Here is a 21873-nt window from a genome sequence, read left to right on the forward strand (position 1 = left end):
ATAAAAATCAGTTTTGCAAGTTTAAGAGCATTTGCATGGCCATGATGCACACATCAGTGGTTTTGGAAAGGAAAAAAATTAGGAGAGGCTAATGTGTATCTTGTATTATCTTTACACACCACAAATTGACATTTATGACTTCAGGATGATTAATAACTAGGGATGGTCATTTAGAATTTTTCTTTAACTGGTTAACCTCCAGAATTAACGGTTATTAACCGGTTAACCGTTAAGATTTAATGTAGCCTATTTATAGTGAAATACATGAAGCATTATAGCAGGGCCCGACCTTTTTTTGTTCCAATGACCGGCATATTAATTTAAAAACAATTCAGGGACCAGTAGCCAATTTAAATGCCTACATTTTGACATTCACACGGCACCTTGTCTGTTGTGAGAAGAGGTCTAGTACGCGAATGTAGGAGCAGAAAGTGCAATAAGTGACTGAAAAGGGACATTACACACCCACACAGGCATAGGGGATGGGTAGCCTACCGAAACCCGGTGCTAAGTAGTGCTGAGCACGGGGCAGCATTTTGAAATACCGTAATATTGATAAGCTCCGATGTTATCAGTACTGCATAACGATACTTAACGCTTTTGTTTATGACGGATTTTCGCTATTGATCCTGGCACACAATCATGGCAGACCTGTGTCTGTGCAGGGGGCGGGCACTCACTGCCTGGCTGTCTGTCACTCCCTCACACACTCACTGAGACGGTGATAGATGCAGGACAGCATCCACCTCAAGAAGGCTAATGCTAGCGCTATGTTAAGCTAGCGGGAGCCCACGCTGTTAATTAAATTTTACAAATTACAGACTTCCATTTTAAGTTATATTAGAGCAGGTGTTCAGCTCAACCATGTCTTGTCTGCCTGCACTGATTTCCCCAAAAGTAAAGGACACAGTGAAGGTTGGTCAGCAAAAATTAAACCATTGGGCATTTTATATTGGGCATTTAGGTTTTTGTGGCCTCAATAGTGTCAGGCATGCAAACTCATAAGCCATGAAAAAGGTGACATGTCCGAAAACATACCCTTGTAGGGGGGTCTTGGGGTTTCCCCCCCAGAATTTTTTGTGATTTGAACATGTAAAATGGGCAATTTGGTGTACTCTGGTGAAGAGAATTAAAGACAAAGAAAACTTTTATTTCAGTTCAAATGAATAGTAAAATGAGCCAAACAAGTTACTCAGCCAACCTTCTTGACTTTACCCATACAACATGTGTAGGTATTTACTAAGAAAAACGTTAAAAAAACTGCTCAGAAAAACGGTTAAATTGGAAAAACCAGCTTGTTGATAAAACTTTTTTTTCAAGTGAATGAGAGAGAAAAGGCATTAAATAAGACAAAAAAAACTTAGAGCCACCAATCTATCGCACCAAATTCCCTTACAATAAACTATTATATACTCTCCCTCTCTCTCTGTCAGGCAGGCAGGTACAGTATCTATAGATGCTTTCAAGCGGAGCCCCCATCCACCCTCTGCATGTAAAAGATTCCAACCCCCTTGTATGTCTGAAATGCTGCACCCGGATGCTGCTTTGCAGGTTGATCCAGTGGGTGCCCGGGATGCTTTTCATGACAGTAATGGAGTAGGCAGAAATGTGCCATTGCTTTATAGTTGCTTGTTTCCTCTAGTGTGAGATGTTACATTCCAGAGCCATTTTCCACACAGATTTTTAAAATCACTCTTTCCTGACAAAAAAAAGAAAAGCTTCTTTAAAGGTATTGTTCTTCATGCTTCCTGTAATACTGTATGTGTAACTTACACACTATTCAAACCGATCCTGAATTGTAATGCTTTGGGGGATTCTGAATTGTGATGCTTTGTGGTGCCCCCCCCACCACCCTTCCTTAGCCTTGTACATCATACTTAGCATTGTACAACATAACACTATACATGTACATAAGCCCTGTAGCTCACCCGCAAAAAACATTTCCTCAGAATTTTTTAGCACTTAAAAAAAAATATATATATATTTTTTTGTCAGTTGGAAATCAAGGCAGCCCCCCCCCCCCCTGACAACTCACGGCGCCCCCTCATTTGAGAAGCACTGGGTTAACGGTTAACCAGTTAACCATGGACATCCCTATTAATAATGTGCCCTTTGCCAGATGAAGCAATCCTCTCTCTGTTTCGAGGATTTCTTTCCCCAATCAAACTAGATTTCTATCAGTCTGTTTACTCCTTAATTTTCCTAAAATCTAGTCTAGTCAATTTGTTTAAAGACATCCTGAATGACAGAGTAACACAAGGAAGCTGATTTATTGTGTAACAGTTACACAACACATTTCCTCATAGCAGACCTGATTGGATTGTACCTGTATTTCCTTGTTCATTGTTTGATTTCAATCTTTTCCGAGGAAAGGCAAACAGACACTCGGAGAGTGAAAAAGAGGCTGTCTTGAAAGATATTATTTGGTATTTATTCACCTTCTTTGTGTGGAGGGACTAACACTTATCACTATGTCGCTCTCTCTACTACTGCTGCTGGTCTGCAGCGCAAAGGCCTCTCATTTTCTTGGAACAGTGATGACCTACTACCCCAAAAACACTTACGCAAATGGATCTATGACGGTACGTGTAGATTTGTTTTAATCCAAGTTATTTATTACCCCTTTTAACATTGTTTGACAAGGTGACAATTGAAAAACAAATCATTATACTGTCTTTAATGCATTTAACAGAAAATTATATTCTGTTTATTGTATAGTTTATATGGTACTATAACAATATGAAAAAGATTACTAAACAATTTGATTAAGATCAATATGTAATTGGTAGTGAATCTAATTTAGGATCACTACAGTATATTGGTAATGAAACTAGAGATAAGATTAAAGTTATATTATTTAAAGGTATACATTTACAAGCTGATTAATTATTACTTATGGATGAACGACTTAAGTCATTCTATTTCTCAACCCTTTTCTACGGAAGAGTACAGGCAGAGAAAAAAAGTAATTTTTTCTTCCAACTATGCACTTCGAGAATGAAGACCAAATGGCAAATACAAATGGTAAACGATATCACAGATTAATTCATTTTCGGCTCCTGTGGCCCTAATACTCTTCCGTACACTTTCCTTATGGACCATGTGATATTTATCCTGTTATCAAGAATCCAGAATTGATCAAGTCTTGTTTGTCGGCAGTAAATTCATGAAGTTGAACCATATCCCAAGTTGGCACCCAAATGATGTTGAAACTTATGTTGTGCCATGGATGTCATTAAAGGTGGACTATAGGAAAATGCTTGTTGTCAAAATCACTTCTAGTCAAAATCAGTGTCAATCTGCTACCTGTTTGCACTGATATACAATCCAGTGTTAATAGAATGCCAGAAGCTCTGTTAACTGGTATGTTTAAAAAGGGGGCCCCCCTTCGCTACCAAAATGCCCGTTTACAGAGGTTAGGATGTTGATTAACACAGGATTTGTTTGCAGCGCACACACAGTACGGACAGGTAGCTGATCGTTAGGAAATATTTTGACAAAGTTATTTTGACAACAAGCATTCTCCTGAATCGCTGACTCCACCTTTAGAAAGAAACGACTTGTCACTGTGCTACTGCAGGTGGTCCTTCCCTATAAGCTGAACTTCCGCTTGTCAAGTGGCTTATGCACTCATGAAGACACTTGGGATTGTAACAGTGTGGACTGTGGGACTGAAACCTCTTTAGTGCTGAACCAGGTCTACATCGAGAGCACCGGAGAATGGTGTCAGAGAGAGGGAATCATGACTCGCCTGGTGCCCAGTAACGCTTCATTTCAGCTTGTGTAAGTGCACCGTGGAAAACACTAACACAAATGACAATGATTTTTACAGTCAGCCTCTGAGCCACTATGCTGAAAAAGATAAAATAAACAGTAGGGGAGAGTGGGGTGAGTTGTGCAACTTTTTACTCAAAGTGATTTTAAAGTGAGGCCTTGACAGTTATGTCTCCAACTCAAATATGTACATATATTTCAGGATGTTGTGCATCCCTGGCAATAAAAACTTTGGATCTGGAATAAACTGTTTAAGAAATATAGCTTTCGGAAAAAAAGTTGTCTTGTCGCACAAATCACCCCACAACGTGGGGTGATTTGTGCATTTGGAGAAAATAAGATGGGGTGAATTGTGCCAATTTATATATATCTCAAAAACTGTAATGCAAGACAAATCCATTAGACAATCACTTATTTAAGGTGTATTTAAAATAAATAAAGTAAATAGTTGACAAAGATTGAAGGTACATTTTCTTAAACAAGGCCTAGCAAATCTAGGTGGTTTTGCCTGCAAAGCTCACAATGACAAAGTCACCATCATCATCTTTCTGGCCATCTGAACTCTCATCAGTGGTGTCGTTAAGTGGAATTGAGATGTCACTCTCTTCTGAGCTACTGTAGACAATCACTTTCTTTTGGTGACCAGCGTATACAGCCATGCCACTGGCACAACTCTCAGAAATGTACTTTGCACTAGTTGCTCCGTGCTTGTGGAACCAACTGCCACCTGACAAATGTGATTCCCCTACATTTATGCCATTAAATCAAGGCTCAAAACCCATATGTACACCCTGGTGTTTCCTCCCCATTAACCTCTGCACTACTTACTTACCTCTGCACTACTATCTGTGTTTATGTGGATGTATGGGCTTTACGTCTTTTATTTTGGTTATTGTTATTTTACCTTCATTGTTTACCTACTGAATGCACTATGTACAGCACTTTGGACAGTGCAAACTGTCATAAATGTGCTTTTATAAATACATTTTACTTACTTACTTACTTATAACTCACCTAGGCCCTTTGGCACAAATCACCCCAACCCCACAATTTTGGATAATAGGCATGATGCAGCAATTTAGGGCTGACATCGTGCTAACTATATAGACTCAAAGTGTAGCTTACCAAAGCACTAAAACATGTGTCAAATGTTTTCAAACGTGTCTATAATTGTTCAGACACAATAATCAAAAAACCTTGATCATGGAAATTTTACTTTGAAAGGCAAAACACAGTTTTTTTTAGCTTAAATGTGCTTATATCTTATTCCTTGTGTCTCCCTTCTTTACAGGATGAGTCAAATGGATGGCTCTTCTTAAATATGTGGTCACATTTCCAATTTCTTCCACGGTTTTCTAGAAACAAGGGGTTTTGCAACTTCCAAAATGCACAACTCACCCCACTCTCCCCTACAAATACATAAAATAAGTCAATTTCCAGAATTAAAGTTCAGTGGTAATAAGTTGTTGCAAGTTGTAGCAGTCAATCATATAGTCACATTTAGAAACAAAATTTAAACCACTGTATTTGGGCAGATCTAAGATCTTTGTGGTTCAGCTAAATTTGTATTCCTTGAGCGAAATCGACATAAACAACACAAAACTGACTTTCCCATGAACATCCACCACAGGTTACAAGGTGGTGGCTGGACAAGTAACAACAATGGTATTGGATCATGGAGAGCCGTGACTCTGGTGGAGCTGAGGAACCGGTCAGACACTGGCCGAGCCAACAGTTCACCACAGACCACCATCCTGCCGGAGGTGAGGTAAGTTTCCATCTTTTTGTTGGTAATTATTGTGCGAAACAAGTTCAGATGAGAAGCATCTGTATTGTTTTTCATCTGAAAATCTTCTGTGTCGTGTTCAGTCCATTGTCTGCATCTTTAAAGTTCTTTATAGTTTAAAGTAAGTAAACTTTGAAGGTAAAACTTTTCTGGTGAATCAATCACAAACACACAAAGTTTATCTTTACTTCTTCAAGGTGTGTAGTGGGTTAAATCTAAAAACTTAAAAAATTGAGGAAGTTAAGTCAGATTGGTTACAGTAAAGTTGATATAGATCAGCATTTGATGATAATAAATACCTTTCTCAGGACAAAACAGGTCTAATGATGTCTTTGGCACAGCCAGATTAGATGACTCATGCTTGTGCTTTCCCACTCAGAGTTCCTTCGAACTGTCAGAGAGATTTCAACCTGCTGGCGTTTGACCCTGATGGAGACGAGGTGAAATGCAGAAATGGAAACACTACATTGTCAGAGTGTAACCCCTGCGACCCGCCTTCTGTTCTAACACTCTCATCAGTGAGTAACTCTTAACTCTAAATAAATCTCATGAGAGTCAAAACATAATAATGGCAGAAGTGAACAGCATTGTGAGTTGGATGTGTTTTTCATCTTTGCTCATTCAATTTGGACCTGAACTGAGAAAACAAAAAGTGATCATTATGTTCAGTCAAGACTCATGTGTATTTGATACTTCTTTGTCAAGTCAAGTCAAATTTATTTATATAGCACATTTAAAAACAACAACAGTTGACCAAAGTGCTGAACAAGAAATACAAAAGAAACAATGCAAAACAACAAATTACAAATAGCAAATACTCTATTTGACTTTGTGAACCAAATGTCCAGTTTAGTCCTCTTGGGTCTTATACTCTGTCAACAAAACATGAATATATATTTTTTTATCCTTTTGCAGCCTTGTGCGTTGTCATTCAGCCCCACCAATAGTACTATTGAACGTCTGTACGCTGTGCAGCTGGTTATGGAGGATTTTCCCAGGCAGACGATCACCCTGACTCACACTAATGGGTCGCAGACGATGATAACTACCAATGACGCTATCAGCAAAATACCCATCCAATTTGTTGTGAGGGGTAAGAATTTTTTTTTTAAAGCCGATTAATTTGGACCAAACATTTTTTAGTTCAATGTTACCTCCTATCCCATGTACAGGATTCTATTTCGATTATGTCTAATTTGATTTTAAATTCTACTTATATCTCTCTACACTATAAGTTAAAATCTTTAACCACTAAGTCACTAAAGAAATAACGATTGATTATCTGAACATCTGTTTAACCTTTTTATAGCAGTCCAACAGTTGCTGAGAAATACCAAAGTCTTGGACCGATAGATGGACCAAGCGGCAATGTCCTTAGAATTCTTGAGCGTGGCTGAAATTTGTATCTTTTTTTCTTTCCCCCCCAGTGGTTCCTAAGGTGCCATCCTGCACAGTAGGACTCTATCTGCCCGAGTTTCTGTCTCCAACCCCAGTCCATGGAGAGGTTTATTATACCCCCGTCAGTCAGAGCCTGGAAATCAGCATCAAGGCTCAGGCAACTATGTCCACGTAAGTCAAAAGTGAAACAAATGTTATTTTACGAGACAAGAGGTTAATGATGCGTTGCAGACCTATGGTTTTCACTTGTTATCTTCAGATGCACACACTAAGCCTCAAGACAGGTTTGACAAGGGTGCAACAGAAGCGTAACAAAACAAAACATGTATAGTGGTGGTAACAATACATTTTGTGTCAGCACATACGGTATCTCTTGTACATGTTGATTAGGTGTTATCTGAAGCTAAGAGTTTCAAAAGCTCTACTTTAAGTTTGAAAAAAAAATCATAAGCACTTACTGTTGATACACAACCCAAAATTAACTTAATCGTACAACAACTGCCATGAAAGAGAGATTAAACAGAAAGCTGAGTCATATGCCAGATGATGGAAAAAATAAAAGTTTCCATTCACTATCATTTCATCTCAGAAAACAATTTTGCTCCAATTGCATGTGCAGTGGTTTTGGAAATTGTCTAATCGCCAAATCTTTTCTGTGTGCGTTTGTTGAAGGATATCTGAGCTTCTGTTCAGTGGGCCTAACGACGTAATGAACACTACATCAGGAGGAGGACAGTTCAACCTGAGCTGGACACCGTCTGGAAACCAAGACGGAGAGAGCCATCCCATCTGCTTCGTCGTCCAGGCAGTTAACAGGTGGGTCACTTGTGCAACGAGCATTAACCTATAACATCGAAATTAAGAAACTGTGGAAATACCTACAATCTTAAATTATTAACTGTGATTCTTGTGGAAACGTTTTTTAATCAATTAATTTGTGACATTATTTTGTGAATAATCTAAAGTAGCGATTAATTTCCACAGCTCAAGCAAGTTTCACTCGGAGTTACGATGTGTTGTCGTGGTTGTTGGAAACGGTGAGTTAAAACGTTCCTTGTTTTTCTCATGTTTTAAATTCCATTGCTGATTCCCTACATTGATCAAACTTCATCTTTTATTTATTTATATTCACTGATGTTTACAGAACCAATAACAACTACGACCACTCATCCAACAACTACACCAGTAGCTACAACCACTGCTCCACCCGCAACAACTACAGCACCGACTACAACAGCCATGCAAAACGTAGCGGTTATTAATTTAACTACATCGGCTACAACAACACAAACTACACCCCTAAAGACAACAACAACCGCTATTCCCTCGACAACAACACAAACTACATCCCTAACTACAACCACTGCTCCCTTGACAACAACTACACCGCCATTTACAACAGCCACTCAAACTACACCCCTTACTGCAACAACATGTATATGTCCAACTACGTCTCCACCAATTACAACAACCCCAATAACGGACACAACAACACAAACTACCCCACCTACTACGACCATGCAGAGTACAACCTTTACTCCTTCAACAACAGCCCCTTTAAGCACAACAGAATCTATCACTTCACAGAGTACAACAGCCGCACAAACTACATCCCTAACTACAACAACTGCTCAACCCACAACCACTGCCCCGCAAACTACAACAATCGCCCAAACTACATCAACCACTAAACCCACAACTACAACTCCACCATTTACAACAACCCCAATAACGGACACAACAACTCAAACTACCCCACTTACTACGACCATGCAGAGTACAACAACTACCCCTTCAACCACAACACAAACAACACAAGCTTCAACAACCTTTTCTCCACCAACAACAGCTGCCTCGCCAACATCAACAACGACCGTGCAAAGTACAACCTCTACCCCCCTTATAACTTCTCCAATAACTTCAACCCCTACTCCACACACAACCACTCAAACTACACCACTTACTACGACCTCTAATCCGTCGACAACAACACAAACTACATCCCTAACTACAACCACTGCCCCCTTGACAACAACTGCTCCACCCACAACAACTGCCCCGCAAAATGCAACAACTCCTGAACCCACAACTACAACTCCACCAATTACAACAACCCCAATAACGGACACAACAACACAAACTACCCCACTTACTACGACCATGCAGAGTACAACCTTTACTCCTTCAACAACTACCCCTTTAACCACAACAGAAACTACACCAGTTGCTACAACCACTGCTCCACCAACAACAACTACAGCACCAACGACAACTGCCCCGCAAACTACAACAACCACTAAACCCACAACTACAACTCCACCATTTACAACAACCCCAATAACGGACACAACAACTCACACTACCCCACTTACAACCTCTACTACCATTACAACCCCTGGTCTACAAACCACAACTACCCCTTTAACCACAACAGAAACTACACCAGTTGCTACAACCACTGCTCCACCAACAACAACTACAGCACCAACGACAACTGCCCCACAAACTACAACAACTCCTGAACCCACAACTACAACTCCACCAATTACAACAACCCCAATAACGGACACAACAACACAAACTACCTCACTTACTACGACCATGCAGAGTACAACCTTTACTCCTTCAATAACTACCCCTTTAACCACAACAGAAACTATCACTTCACCCACTACAACAACCGCACAAACTACACCCATGACAAGTACAACAACAGCTGCTACAACAACCAGCAGTCCACCAACAATAACACCCAAAACAACACCTGAAGCAGAAGTCTCAAACTTTGGTGAGTACAACAAATGTGATGATGATGTGATGTTATTCATAATTATGTTTTTCCCTCTACAATCAGGTCCTAATAGACATGTAGAACTGCTGATTTGAGACCTTGTCTAAGACACCCCTGTGCTATGACTCCATTGTAAAGTTGTGCCACTGTTTGTCTACAGTTATTGGTCTGAGAGTAAAGATTTCCTCTTCGTCTCAACTCTCTGAGGAAGACATCAAGAATACCGTCGTACAACAGGTCAGTCTCTTCTTATTTATTCCGAAATCCGTTCAAAGCATTGTATAGTTTTATATATTCAAGCTGGGCTGGAGAAGCCAAATATAAATGAATATATAGTGTTACTAAACACATTTAATGTCTTCAGTTATTTGTGTCACCATCTATTTATTTATGAATTACCAGACCAAACAGACTTGTGGTATATGTGGTCATTGGTTCCCCGCCTCTGGTTTATTGTTTAATCCACATCTTGACCTGGTTGTTTGTTTTCCGTTGTTTGACATTTTTGTTATGTAGAACTAAAACTATTAATGGTTTTATACATATTAAAAATACATTTTCATTACATTTTAATAATAACTTCTCAACAAAAGATAGTTTGTTTTCCTACCGAACAGAGAGAAGGGGAATCTAGGTTTTTAGGGGGATATTAGAATCAACCTGTTTGTTTGATTTATATCTGAGAAAGCAGCGAAAATAACTCAGCACCACTATCTCTTTTTTTCCGTCTGCAGATAAGAGATGAACTGGTGAGACAAGGGCTGCCATCGGACATCACTCTGAGGCTTGTGAGTAGCCTGCAAGTGGAATCTACAACCACAGCACCACGTGTTGTTTCAACATGAACATTTATTCAACCCTGAACGGACATTAAAACCTGCAAGGTCAGCTGTTTTACCAAAGCAAAACCTTTTTTATTTATACTTGTCTTGGGTATTACCAATCTGGTTATTATTTAGATTTTTTTTTTTTTTGCAGTTTATAATTTATACGTGACTAAATGAATGTAATAGCCGGTTTCTATTGAAGTACTTGGCCACCTTTGATTTTATGTCCAATTTATGATTGTTATTCACCTATTAGTAATACAATCCAACAGGAAAAACAAAGGCTTAAAACAAAAAGTTTCAGTAACTTTAAAAATGTAAGTCGAAAACATAAAACTAACTTACTGAACTGACTGGGTCGACATCTCTGTGAAAATTACAAAAGGAGATCTATAGTTAAGTGGTTAAACATGAGGGCTTTATCCTCATAATATCATTCTATTTTTTGAACCGGCCAAAGTCGTGATGTTATGTCTGATTAGATTTTTTTCATGGATATGAGTGTTATGTGTATGAGATACATTTCCTAATCAAGTTTATTTTACTACATTGCATTGTTGAAAGTTTGCACCACTTTTGTATGTGTTGTTTCATGTATCAATTGATTTTTCTTCCCCAAGTGATTTAAAATAAATATTTAAATGTTGTAAAAAAAATTAAAATACTTGTCACAATGTACTAAAGCTACAACACATTTTAGTCAGGCAATAGTGATCATTGAGAGGGATTATGTTTGTGACTCAAATGTTTATTCATGAAAATGTTGTTAGTGGGTCTTTGAATACAATTGGGACATCCTTTTTACTTAAAATTTCTGTCATATGCTCATCTTTGCTATTATATTAGCTTTGCTCATACCTGCTAAACCACAATAGAAAACACTTGGCAATACTAAGTGCTTGGTCAGCATTGACTTATTACCTCCTACACAAACACAAGTTGTTGTCCTCATGCCACGCCTCTTCCTAGTTCATTACCTTCAGAAAGACAGATAGAGGTGAGGCGCCGGGTGTCTCTGACGGTCATTATCACTATGTTGCTCTCTCTGCTGCTGTCCTTGATGCTGCCCGTTTGCAGCTCCCAGGCAAATAATTACTATGGAACAGCGATGACCTATTACCCCAAATCGATTGACACTTCTGGATCTGTCACAGTATGTAGGTATATGTAAGTGTTAATTCAGTCAACCCTGATTGCTTACTAAGTGAATTCAAAGGCCATGCTACTGTTTTCTTTATATTATGTTGTATTGTGGTTTGATCACTGCAGGTGGTCTTTCGCTATAAGCTGAACTTCCACTCATGCACTGATGTCAACACTTGGGAATGCAACAGTGGGGACTGTGGGAATCAGACTTCTTTAGTGCTGAACAAGGTCTACAACGAGAGCACCGGAGAATGGTGTCAGAGAGAAGGAATCATGACTCGGCAGGTTCCCAGTAACGCTCCATTTCAGCTGGTGTGAGTGTGTTACTTCAAAAGACATTCAATAGGCAGGTTTTGTTCGGTTCAAGTATCTTGTGACAGTTCATTGGGTATTTCACAAATGTCATATCAAAGACATCGCTGGCATTTTTTATTTTTTGCGTCTTTCACCTCATTGTCTTGGTTTCATATTGCACCTTGTCTGCTGGATGAAAACTGTTTACATTTTTTCTGTAGAGCTTGTAACTTTAACTTTAACTAACCAATTTCAGTTTCCATATGGCCTAGGCTGAGATGAAATTATCCTTCTGTTGAACATAAATAACCTGTAACAGCAAACTAGACCATCAGCAAAAATTGTTATTCATGTATAGTTATTGTGAATGAATTTCAAGAACAATAGTATAATTAAATGCATTACCTAATTGTGATGCATCCTGCCGCCTTTCTTTCACTCACTTCCGAAACAATAACATATCCCGCAAGCAAACAGGCGTGGGTAGCGTAAAAAACACTACCGCTTTTGTCCAAAGGGGGGCACTAGAATCAACCAAAAACTGAAAGTTGCTTGTAGTCACATTAAGCATTGCTGTTCTTGATACTCCTGGCAATCTGACGATTTATTAACACAGTTTTTTAGGGTTTACCATATTGGAAATGTACATGGCTACGACTAACTTTCCCATGAACTTCCACCACAGGTTAGAAGGCGGTAACTGGATAAGTAACATCGTAAATGGCATACGTTTCTGGAAAGCTGTGACTCTGGTGGAGCTGAGGTGCCGGTCAGACACTGGCAGAGTCAACATGTCACCACAGACCACCGTCCTACCGATTTTGAGGTAAGCCTCCCCTCTAACTGTTCCTTTTCTCCAATCAAGGATCCAAGGAGAGATGGTGTTTTGTGCTGCACAGATTGTAAAGCCATTTGACATTGAATATATTTGCCAGTTAGATGTCGATAGAGTAGATGAGATACACCACTCCCAACTTTTGTCTGTTAAATGTGTAGCTGCAGCAGGTTGTTTCAGCTTTGCATAGAGTGAAAATTATGCCATCATGTGTCAAACAATTTTTTTGACTATTTCTACTGCTAAAGCTGGTTGTGTTTATCGTTGTCAGAGTTCCTTCAAACTGTCCGAGAGATTTCCTCTTGTTGGTTTTTGACCTTGACCGTGACCGGGTTGAATGCAGATATGGAACCACAGCCGTCTTTTCTCGACTTAAGGACCACGCCAGTGAGTAGGCAGTGTTATGACAACAGACAGCATTTATTCCATAAGCAGAATCAGGTCATGTCTACACGTACACAGGTATTTTTGTAACCCTAGTAGGGCCTGACCTATTTAATCGGCCAATTATAGCCTATTTTAGAATAATCAGCAATCGGCAATCTGCAAAATGGCAGTTTTTGTGCCGATAAAAAAAAAAAGTTTAATTCAAGCAATCATGTTGAGTGAAATGTATTGCTGCCCTGGTGGTAGCCTAAATGAATAGCATTAAGGCTTTAGCCTATTTACAGCAGCAGCAGGTGTGTTGCAATACATTGGATTAATACAGTCTAAAGTCAGATGATCACTTCGATGTCAAAAAGCAAAATTATAAAACTGAGCTTTCTGTGCCTCTCTATATGTCTCTCACGAGAAATTGTCAAAAAAACAAGTTTAATTATTATTTTTTTGTTTCAATCCATCTTTTAAAATCCCTTAGCAGCCCTGTACGTTGTCATTCAGCCCCACCAATAGCAGTAATGAAGGTCTGTACGCTGTACAGCTGACGATGGAGGATTTTCCCCATGGGATGATCACCCTGACTCACACCGACGGGTCGCAGACGACGATAACTACCAATGACCCTATCAGCAAAATACCCGTCCAGTTTGTTCTAAGCGGTAAGATTGGCTGGATTTACAGCCACAAGGCAGCCTGGAAATCCAGACCTGGCGTTGGCAAATTAAATTTGCTGCACCTGTTGGTCTGGACTCTGGACGCTCTCCATTGAAGCTCATGTCAAGAAATCCTGAGTTACCAATCAAATTGTTCTTTCTGATATGGGCGGGCCAGAGCCCTATGTATGGTGCTCTGGGGCGGACGTAACTGGATGACGACAGTGCTGTGCATGCGTCGCTGAAGCCGTGATAGTAAACAACAGAGATGGCTGTGGATATGTTGTTTGAGTTTGAGATGGCTTTGGCCTCGACCCTTTACGATTTGCAAGACCGCCCTCAAATCACATCTTTCATTAGCAGGTAATAGAAATGTTCTGTTTTGCTGACCGACCAAGCCAAAAGTTTAATTTAACAGTTAACCCGCTGTACGCTAAACAAATGGGGCTTAATATGTCACCTTGTGCATCGCTTTGATTGGTCGTAGTGTTATCCAATTGTGTGCAGTGGTATTTGAAATGCACTAGTAGGTGCCGCCCCTTGAGTTGAGAAGGTCTATTGATTGGGGCCAGACCCACTATCGTTCTAGGAATGGGTCTGGATTTCCAGGCTAGCCACAAGGTATAAATCTCTGAGACTGAAAAGATTTTGGGTGAGTGGGTGAAATGCCATTATTCCAACAGTTCAATGGTCTAACATATTTCTGAAAGGCCTGTGTTTACATGTTACTTTATTGATCTGCAAAATGGTATAAAACCTTATGGTTTTCTTTTTCCCTTAGTGGATCCTGTGGTGCCATCCTGCACAGAGGGACTCTACCTGCCCAAGTTCCTGCCTCCAACCCCAGCTGGAGGAGCTGGGCAGTATACCCCCGTCAATCAGGCCGTGGAAATCAGCATCAATGCACAGGCAAATATTTCCACGTAAGTCAGAAAAAAATCAAACACAGAAAATCTGAATTTTAACTGATCCCTCCCTCATAGTGATTAATGCTACTTCACCAGTCGACGATCTAAAATATCTGACGTAAAATATTTAACATATAAATCTAAGAGGCCTTTTATATTGCCACGTTTTCAGCATGAAACGCAAAAGTATTTGTTAGGTTTTTGCAGTTTGCTGTATTAGGGTCAGAGAAAGTACACTTTTAAAGACAGGTTACAGAGTGAAATCTACTAGTTAGTTCTTTCTACGACAGTAAAGTGAGTTAAGAGTTATTTCTGGCAATTTTACGAATATTTTTTGAGTTATTTCTCGAAATATTACCCCCTTTCCCTGTCTCTGTAATACCCTAACCTTGATGAGGGATTTAATTCTTGAATGTTTAGTTTTGTTGTGTATGATCTCAAGAGGAAAGGAAAAGTGAAAAGATTAAAAATATTGGTCTATTTGATGAGTTAAATTCAAGAAAGGTATTTTGGGGCGACTGTGGCTCAGGTGGTAGAGCGGGTCGGCCAATTATCGAAGGGTTGGCATTTTGATTCCCGCCCTGCCACTTGTGTCATGTTGTGTCCTTGAGCAAGACACTTCACCCGACTTGCCTCGTGTGAATGTGTATGACTGCTGTTGCTGTATGTTTGTGGTGGTCGGAAGGGCTGTAGCCGCTGAATGGCAGCCACGCTTCCGCCACCGGTATGACTGTGTGTGAATGAATGGAACCTGGAACCCTGTAAAACGATTGCCTAGAAAAGTGCTATATAAATCCAATCCATTATTATTATTAAATATATATTCAACTGTAGAGGTTACAATTAAGTTCCAAAATGTGTGAATCCTTTGATGAATGAAAACATTTCACAAACATCCCCTACTGTACATTTGGCGGCAGGCTTTATTGTAAAATGGTTATTTAACTTGACGAGATGTTGCTCATATATTTGATAAAGGATCTCTGAGCTGCTGGTCACTGGGCCGTACAACATGAAACAGACTACAACCGGACCAGGACAGTACATCCTGAGGTGGACCCCGTCTGAGGACGAAGGTGGAGAAACCCACGTCATCTGCTTTGCCGTCCAGGCAGTTCTCAAGTCAGTCTTTTGTCTTCAAATTGATGATAAGATAATTACTTACTACACGCAAATAATGTGAAAAAAAATAAGAATTAATCTACTTTTTGTTGTAATTAGAGAAACACTTTAATTGTTTGTTTAGTATAAGCTTTTATTAATGACCAAAAAGAGAATGTTGTTAACGTTTAAGAAAGCAAAATTATAATTTTTTGTGATACTGTAACCAAGCTCTTCATTTATTTCCTCAGTACAACGAAGTATCATTCGGAGCTACGTTGTGTCTTTGTGATCATCGGAAACGGTGAGTAGTCCGTCCATGTTTCAGATTCAGTTGCTGATTTAACTTTTTTTTAACTGCTTCTGTTGGCAGAAATATCGTCGAAGCGAAATTGCAATCACAGAATATCTTTTTATTGCCCCCACTAGTGGATCCTGTGGTGCCATACTGTACAGAGGATCTCTATCTGCCCAAGTTCCTGCCTCCAACCCCAGTCGATGGAGCTCGACTGTATACCGCCGTCAATCAGACCCTAGAAATCAGCATCAATGCGCAGGCGAATATTTCCACGTAAGTCGGAAGAAAATAGGGTTGAGCGATGTTCCCCATAGCCACTGCATCAAATCGCCACCTTATATTGTCTACTAACATAAATACAACACATTAATTGTGTTTTGTTACAATATGTATTCATTCTATTCAACTGCACCGCCTTCAGCTTCACTTTAGTTTTCATCTCCGTTTCAAACAGCTGATCGGCTCTTGCCGACAACGGACCCGAGAGTGGGAATCAGTCTGAAGTTAGTTAAAACGTAGGAGTCAAAAAGCAAAATTATAAAATAAAGCTCTCGTTGCCTCTTTCTCTCTCCACTTTACACTCAGTCACTTGGACAGCATCAGCAAAAAGAAAAAAAAGGAAACTCCCGATGGCATTAGCTTACAAAAAAAAAACTATTGCTGATGGCCAATCGGCACAACCCTAGAAGAAAAAAAACAAACATTTTTTGGTTGTTAACACAGATGTCTTGAATATTCTCTATGAATTCAGTGTAAATCACTTTCATATCCCCACCTCTGTTGCATTACTTTTATTCTAAACTAACCCCTCCCCCCCCCCCCCCCACCCCCGCACAGTGATTAATGCTACTTCACCAAATTGTACTGGAAGGGCTATCGCCAACTATTAGCCTGGCTGCATACTACCAAGGTTTAGGTCCGTTTTGCATGCGGAGCTTATTCATAACACTTTCCTCTAAACACAGTAGTTTTTTTAAAACGCCAAGGAAAATGTTTCCTGTTCTAAGTATGAGTTTAAGCATGAGTTGTCATGTAAACCTCGCCTAAATGAGTAAATATGAACTTAAAAACTTTTTTGCAACTGCAGAGGTTAAGAAAATAAATGTACGATTCATTTTATGAATAAAAACCTTTCAAAATCCCCCCCTTAATTTATTTTTATTTTTTTTACAATTTGTCCATATGGTGCCGTTTATTTTCATTTTATAAAATAGTTATTTAACTTGACAAGATGTTGTGAATCTGTTTGTTGTAGGTTCAGTGATCTAGTGGTTGAGATCCCTCAGCTGTGGCTTGGGCTGAACGGCAACATTTACCAGAACATAAACCTGACTATATCCGGACCAGGACAATACATCCTGAGGTGGACGCCGTCTGAGGATGAAGATGGATTAACCTTCAGCATCTGCTTTCGTGCCTATTCACTTTTCAAGTCAGTCTTTTTTCTTCAACTCACTGACCTGTGGATTTCTACATGGAAATAGTTTGAAAATACCAAACAATGAAAGTACTTTTGGTTGTAATTACAAGATAAATTGCAACCTTTCAAACTTCTGTTGATATAAGCTTTTCTAAATGACCAAAATCACAATGTTTGTTAACAGTTGAGAAAGCATATTATTTGATTTTCTCTTTTTTTTACAGCACAACACTTTATTACACGGAGCCACGATGTGTCATTGTGAACGTTGGCAGCGGTGAGTAGTCTGTCCATGTTTCAGATTCAGTTGCTGATTTTATAAATAAGTAGAAGCCATGTTAGACATTGCCTTTTATGTGACTTCTTCTGTTGGCAGAACTTGTTCATTTAGGGTGTATTCACACCTGCCGTGTTTAGTTCGGTTGAAACAAACTCAGGTGCACTTCCGCCTTCGGTGCGCAATCACACTCGGGAGCGGACCAAACAAACGCTCAGAGACCCAGCTGAAGAGGTGGTCTCGGTGCGCGTCCAAACGCACTCTGCTGCAGTTCGTTTGTGGTGTGAATTTGGCCGGACTCAATCAGACCCTATTGCAGGAAGCACTGTGCCTTTTCTTTCTTTCCTGTTTTAATAAATCGCTGTCAGCTTCACATTATGGTAAAGTGTTGTTGTCGCCATTGTTAGGACGATAAGTTGTGCTTTGACCGGGAGCCCCAAGCAAATATATTACATTTGATAGAGACATGCCACATAAACATGCTGATTTGTTCAGCGATCAGATGAGGGAGAGGGAATGCGTCTCCCGCACAGTGCCAACAGGTTCAAGCTGCGCTTTGCATGAAGTGTGTTTTTATTCTGTTTCCCATGTTAATGGGACCGTCAATACTATCGCCGTGTCAGTTTGGAGCTGAGCTGCGCCGAACTGACACCCAGCTGACACACAGCTATTCTTCTCGCGAGCCGCAAGTCCAGCAGCAAAAATACAGTAACAATGATGTTTCATAACGTGGCATTGCCATAAAAAAATCTAAATTCTATTTGGTCTGGACCAAAGCAAGTGAACTGGCGGACTTCCCCAGTGTGAATACACCCAAAGTTCAACTTAATATAATGATTTATCCCATTTCAACTTAATTTGAAGATTCATCAGTATTCCAAATCGGGATTACAAGCCATTTCAATTAAATGTAAACTTCAAGCAAACATAAGTCTATTTCATTCAAAAACTTAAAGGTGCTGTAAGCGGAATGGTTCTTTTAGCTAACTTCCTGTCAGTTGTTCTTCTGAGTTGAAACTCTTATCTTGACGCTTTCATGCATGAATTATGATATCCTTAGTCTGGATTTTTTTCTCAAGTGATTTTATACTTCTTTAGGCATGAAAAGAAAAAATATAACTTCATTTTTTTTAAACACACATTTTTCAGAGAGTTTTACACATGTCCACTCGGGTGGACTCCATGCGTTTTGACTTCTCAATTTTGACCTTATTTATTTAACAAAACAGTGAAAAAAATGATATATTATCTGAAAACTATAAAATAATACATATTTTCAATGCCTGTTCACATATATTAACATATTCCAATACTTCAATCTAATGCAAAAGCGTGGAATAATTTTTTCAATCAAAAATTTCTATAAAAATAACAGATAACTTTTTCCTTGGTTTTCCAATTTCTCTTTTTCAGATGTCATTTAGCAGTATAGCCTACTGACTTGTACATCACTTCATCAAAGCTATTTTAATATGAAAATTGGCATCATAGTGACACCAACTGTTTTACACATAATGGAATGGTCTGGAATTTTTTTTTTCTTTTTACACAAATACTTCAAGTTGCATTCTAATAACATAAATCAATTGATTTAAAACCAAAAAGTTACAGCAAAATAAGCTTTTTTAAGCACAACACATCTGCAGTCATAGTATTTATTGAAGTCCGTGATGCATGATGTCCAATTTAGTGGACATGTGATTAAACATCATTTCCTCCCAATGTAAAATCAATAATTGGAAATTTGAACAACTATATGACTCCTAAGATGTTACTTGATGTTGCCATATTTTTTTTACCTGCCAGAGTCTGCTATTCTTGAAGTATTTACAGGATATTCCTGAGCTACACAACTTTTCTGCTCCCTGTCGGCCATCTTGGTTTTGACTAATTGTAGCTGCTCTTACAATGGTTGGCCACTGGTTGGCAGTGCATTGGATGACACATAAGAGTCCACTGTAGTGGCTGATATGCAACTAGGCGATCTACACCCATGCATATTCAAGAAAACAGCATTTGAATAGCTGTCCACTGTAGTGACCTCTATGCGTGAAAGGGTTAAGTTAACTGACATTTTCAAGGCTGCAATGGAACTTAAACTTAAATTTCATTGCAGCCTTGAAACCACTTTGGTTATTTTTTCAGTGCACTTAAATGTTCACTTTCATAATAAAGAACAATCTGAAAAGGTGGACCACAGCCTAACAGTGGCAATGGAAGTGTTTCTAGATCAATAAAACACGATATAAAACAATATTTAGCTTCAATTTATTAAGTTAACCATGTGATAAGCAGCGCGTTGGGCTCCTGTTCACCCTGTCGGTATTTATATCTTGAGAGTGACTCTAAACGTTATTCCTAGTCAATTTGTTTGAAAACATCCTGAATAAAAGAGTAACACAAGGAAGCTGATTTCTGCTTTGTCTTGTTTTTACAACCGTGTCCAATTTCTACACTACAATGACTTCATGACGCTCCTTACACATCATGTTTCATCATAACAGACCTGAATTTCCTTGTTAATTGTTTGATTTCAATCTTTTTCGAGGAAAGGCAAACAGAAACTCGGAGAGTGAAAAAGAGGCTCTCTTTGAAAGATATTATTTGGTATTTATTCACCTTGTTTGTGTGGAGAGACTAACACTTATATTTCGCTCTCTCTACTACTGCTGCTGGTCTGCAGCGCAAAGGCAACTCATTTGTATAGAACAATGATGACCTACTACCCCAAAAACAATATGACAGATGGATCTATGACGGTACAAATATAATGTGTTCTTTAAAGCATTAAACAGAAAATTATATTAAGTAAACACGTACAAAACGTGGAAAGTCTAGGTTTTTCTACATTTCCAGCCACATTTCCCAGTGACAAACCCTGTGTTCTTTATTTGTTGCAAGGTGCATTTCCTCAAGCCACTCCTCTTCGTAGAGACAGATAGAGGTGAGGGGCTGGGTGTTTCTGACAGTCATTCTCACTATGTTGCTCTCTCTGCTGCTGTCGTTGATGCTTCCTGTCTGCAGCTCCCAGGCAAATAATTACTATGGAACAGTGATGTCCTATCACCCCAAATCGACTGGCACGGCTGGATCTGTCACGGTATGTAGCCTATGTATTAGTGTTTATTCAGTCAATTGCTTACAAAGTAAATGTAAAGGCCATGCTACTGCCTTTGTGTATTATGTTGTGTTGTTGTTTGATCACTGCAGGTGGTCTTTCGCTATAAGCTGAACTTCCACTCATGCACTGATGTCGACACTTGGGAATGCAACAGTGGGGACTGTGGGAATCAGACATCTGTAGTGCTGAACAAGGTCTCCAACGATAGCACCGGAGAATGGTGTCAGAGAGAAGGAATCATGACACGGCAGTTTCCCAGTAACGCTCCATTTCAGCTGGGGTGAGTGTAACTAAAAAAATATATATATATTAAATTGGCAGATTTTGTTTGTTCAAGTATCTTTTCGGTAATTCACTCATTGGGTTTTTCAGGAAGTGTAACATCAAAGGAATCACTGGCAGTGTTGAAATCACAAAACACATTTTTAGCCTCTTTCACCTAATTGTCTTGGTTTTAAATTGCACCTTGTCTGCTGGATAAAAACTGTTTAACTTGTAGGTGATGTGTATCCGCTTTGTCCCCAAAGAGGCCAACAATATATCATTGAGTATATATAGTCCAGGCAAAATATCGTTTTTCATAGAATAAATTGTAAAATAATTTTTTTCAGCTCAGATAATTTCTATGAGGTGTCCAGAACAAAATACTAAAAGTCCTAAGAAATCCTAGTTGAGGAAATATGTTTAATTCTCATCAATCCGAGATGTGTGCCAATAAGGCGAGACACCAATACATCCAAATAGGGCTATTTTTTTCCTTTACTCCTATCAAAATTAAACTTTACACAATGAAAGTATCCATGATAATTAAAATTTGTTGTATTACAAGTTTCTTTGAAAATGAATTTTAATATGCAAATGAG

The 21873-nt window shown here is 39.1% G+C and overlaps 1 long non-coding RNA gene across 1 annotated transcript; it reads left to right on the forward strand.

The window, feature by feature from the left end:
- The first annotated feature begins 8778 nt into the window (after positions 1–8778).
- On the forward strand, positions 8779–11144 carry LOC307269166. The gene is made up of 3 exons (XR_013845488.1): positions 8779–9746; positions 9910–9986; positions 10484–11144. It is a non-coding gene; the product is annotated as an uncharacterized lncRNA (long non-coding RNA).
- Positions 11145–21873: the final 10729 nt, after the last annotated feature.

The sequence above is a fragment of the Ammodytes marinus genome, assembly GCF_949987685.1.
Source record: "Ammodytes marinus genome assembly, chromosome: 23".
NCBI classification, from domain to species: Eukaryota; Metazoa; Chordata; class Actinopteri; order Uranoscopiformes; family Ammodytidae; genus Ammodytes; species Ammodytes marinus.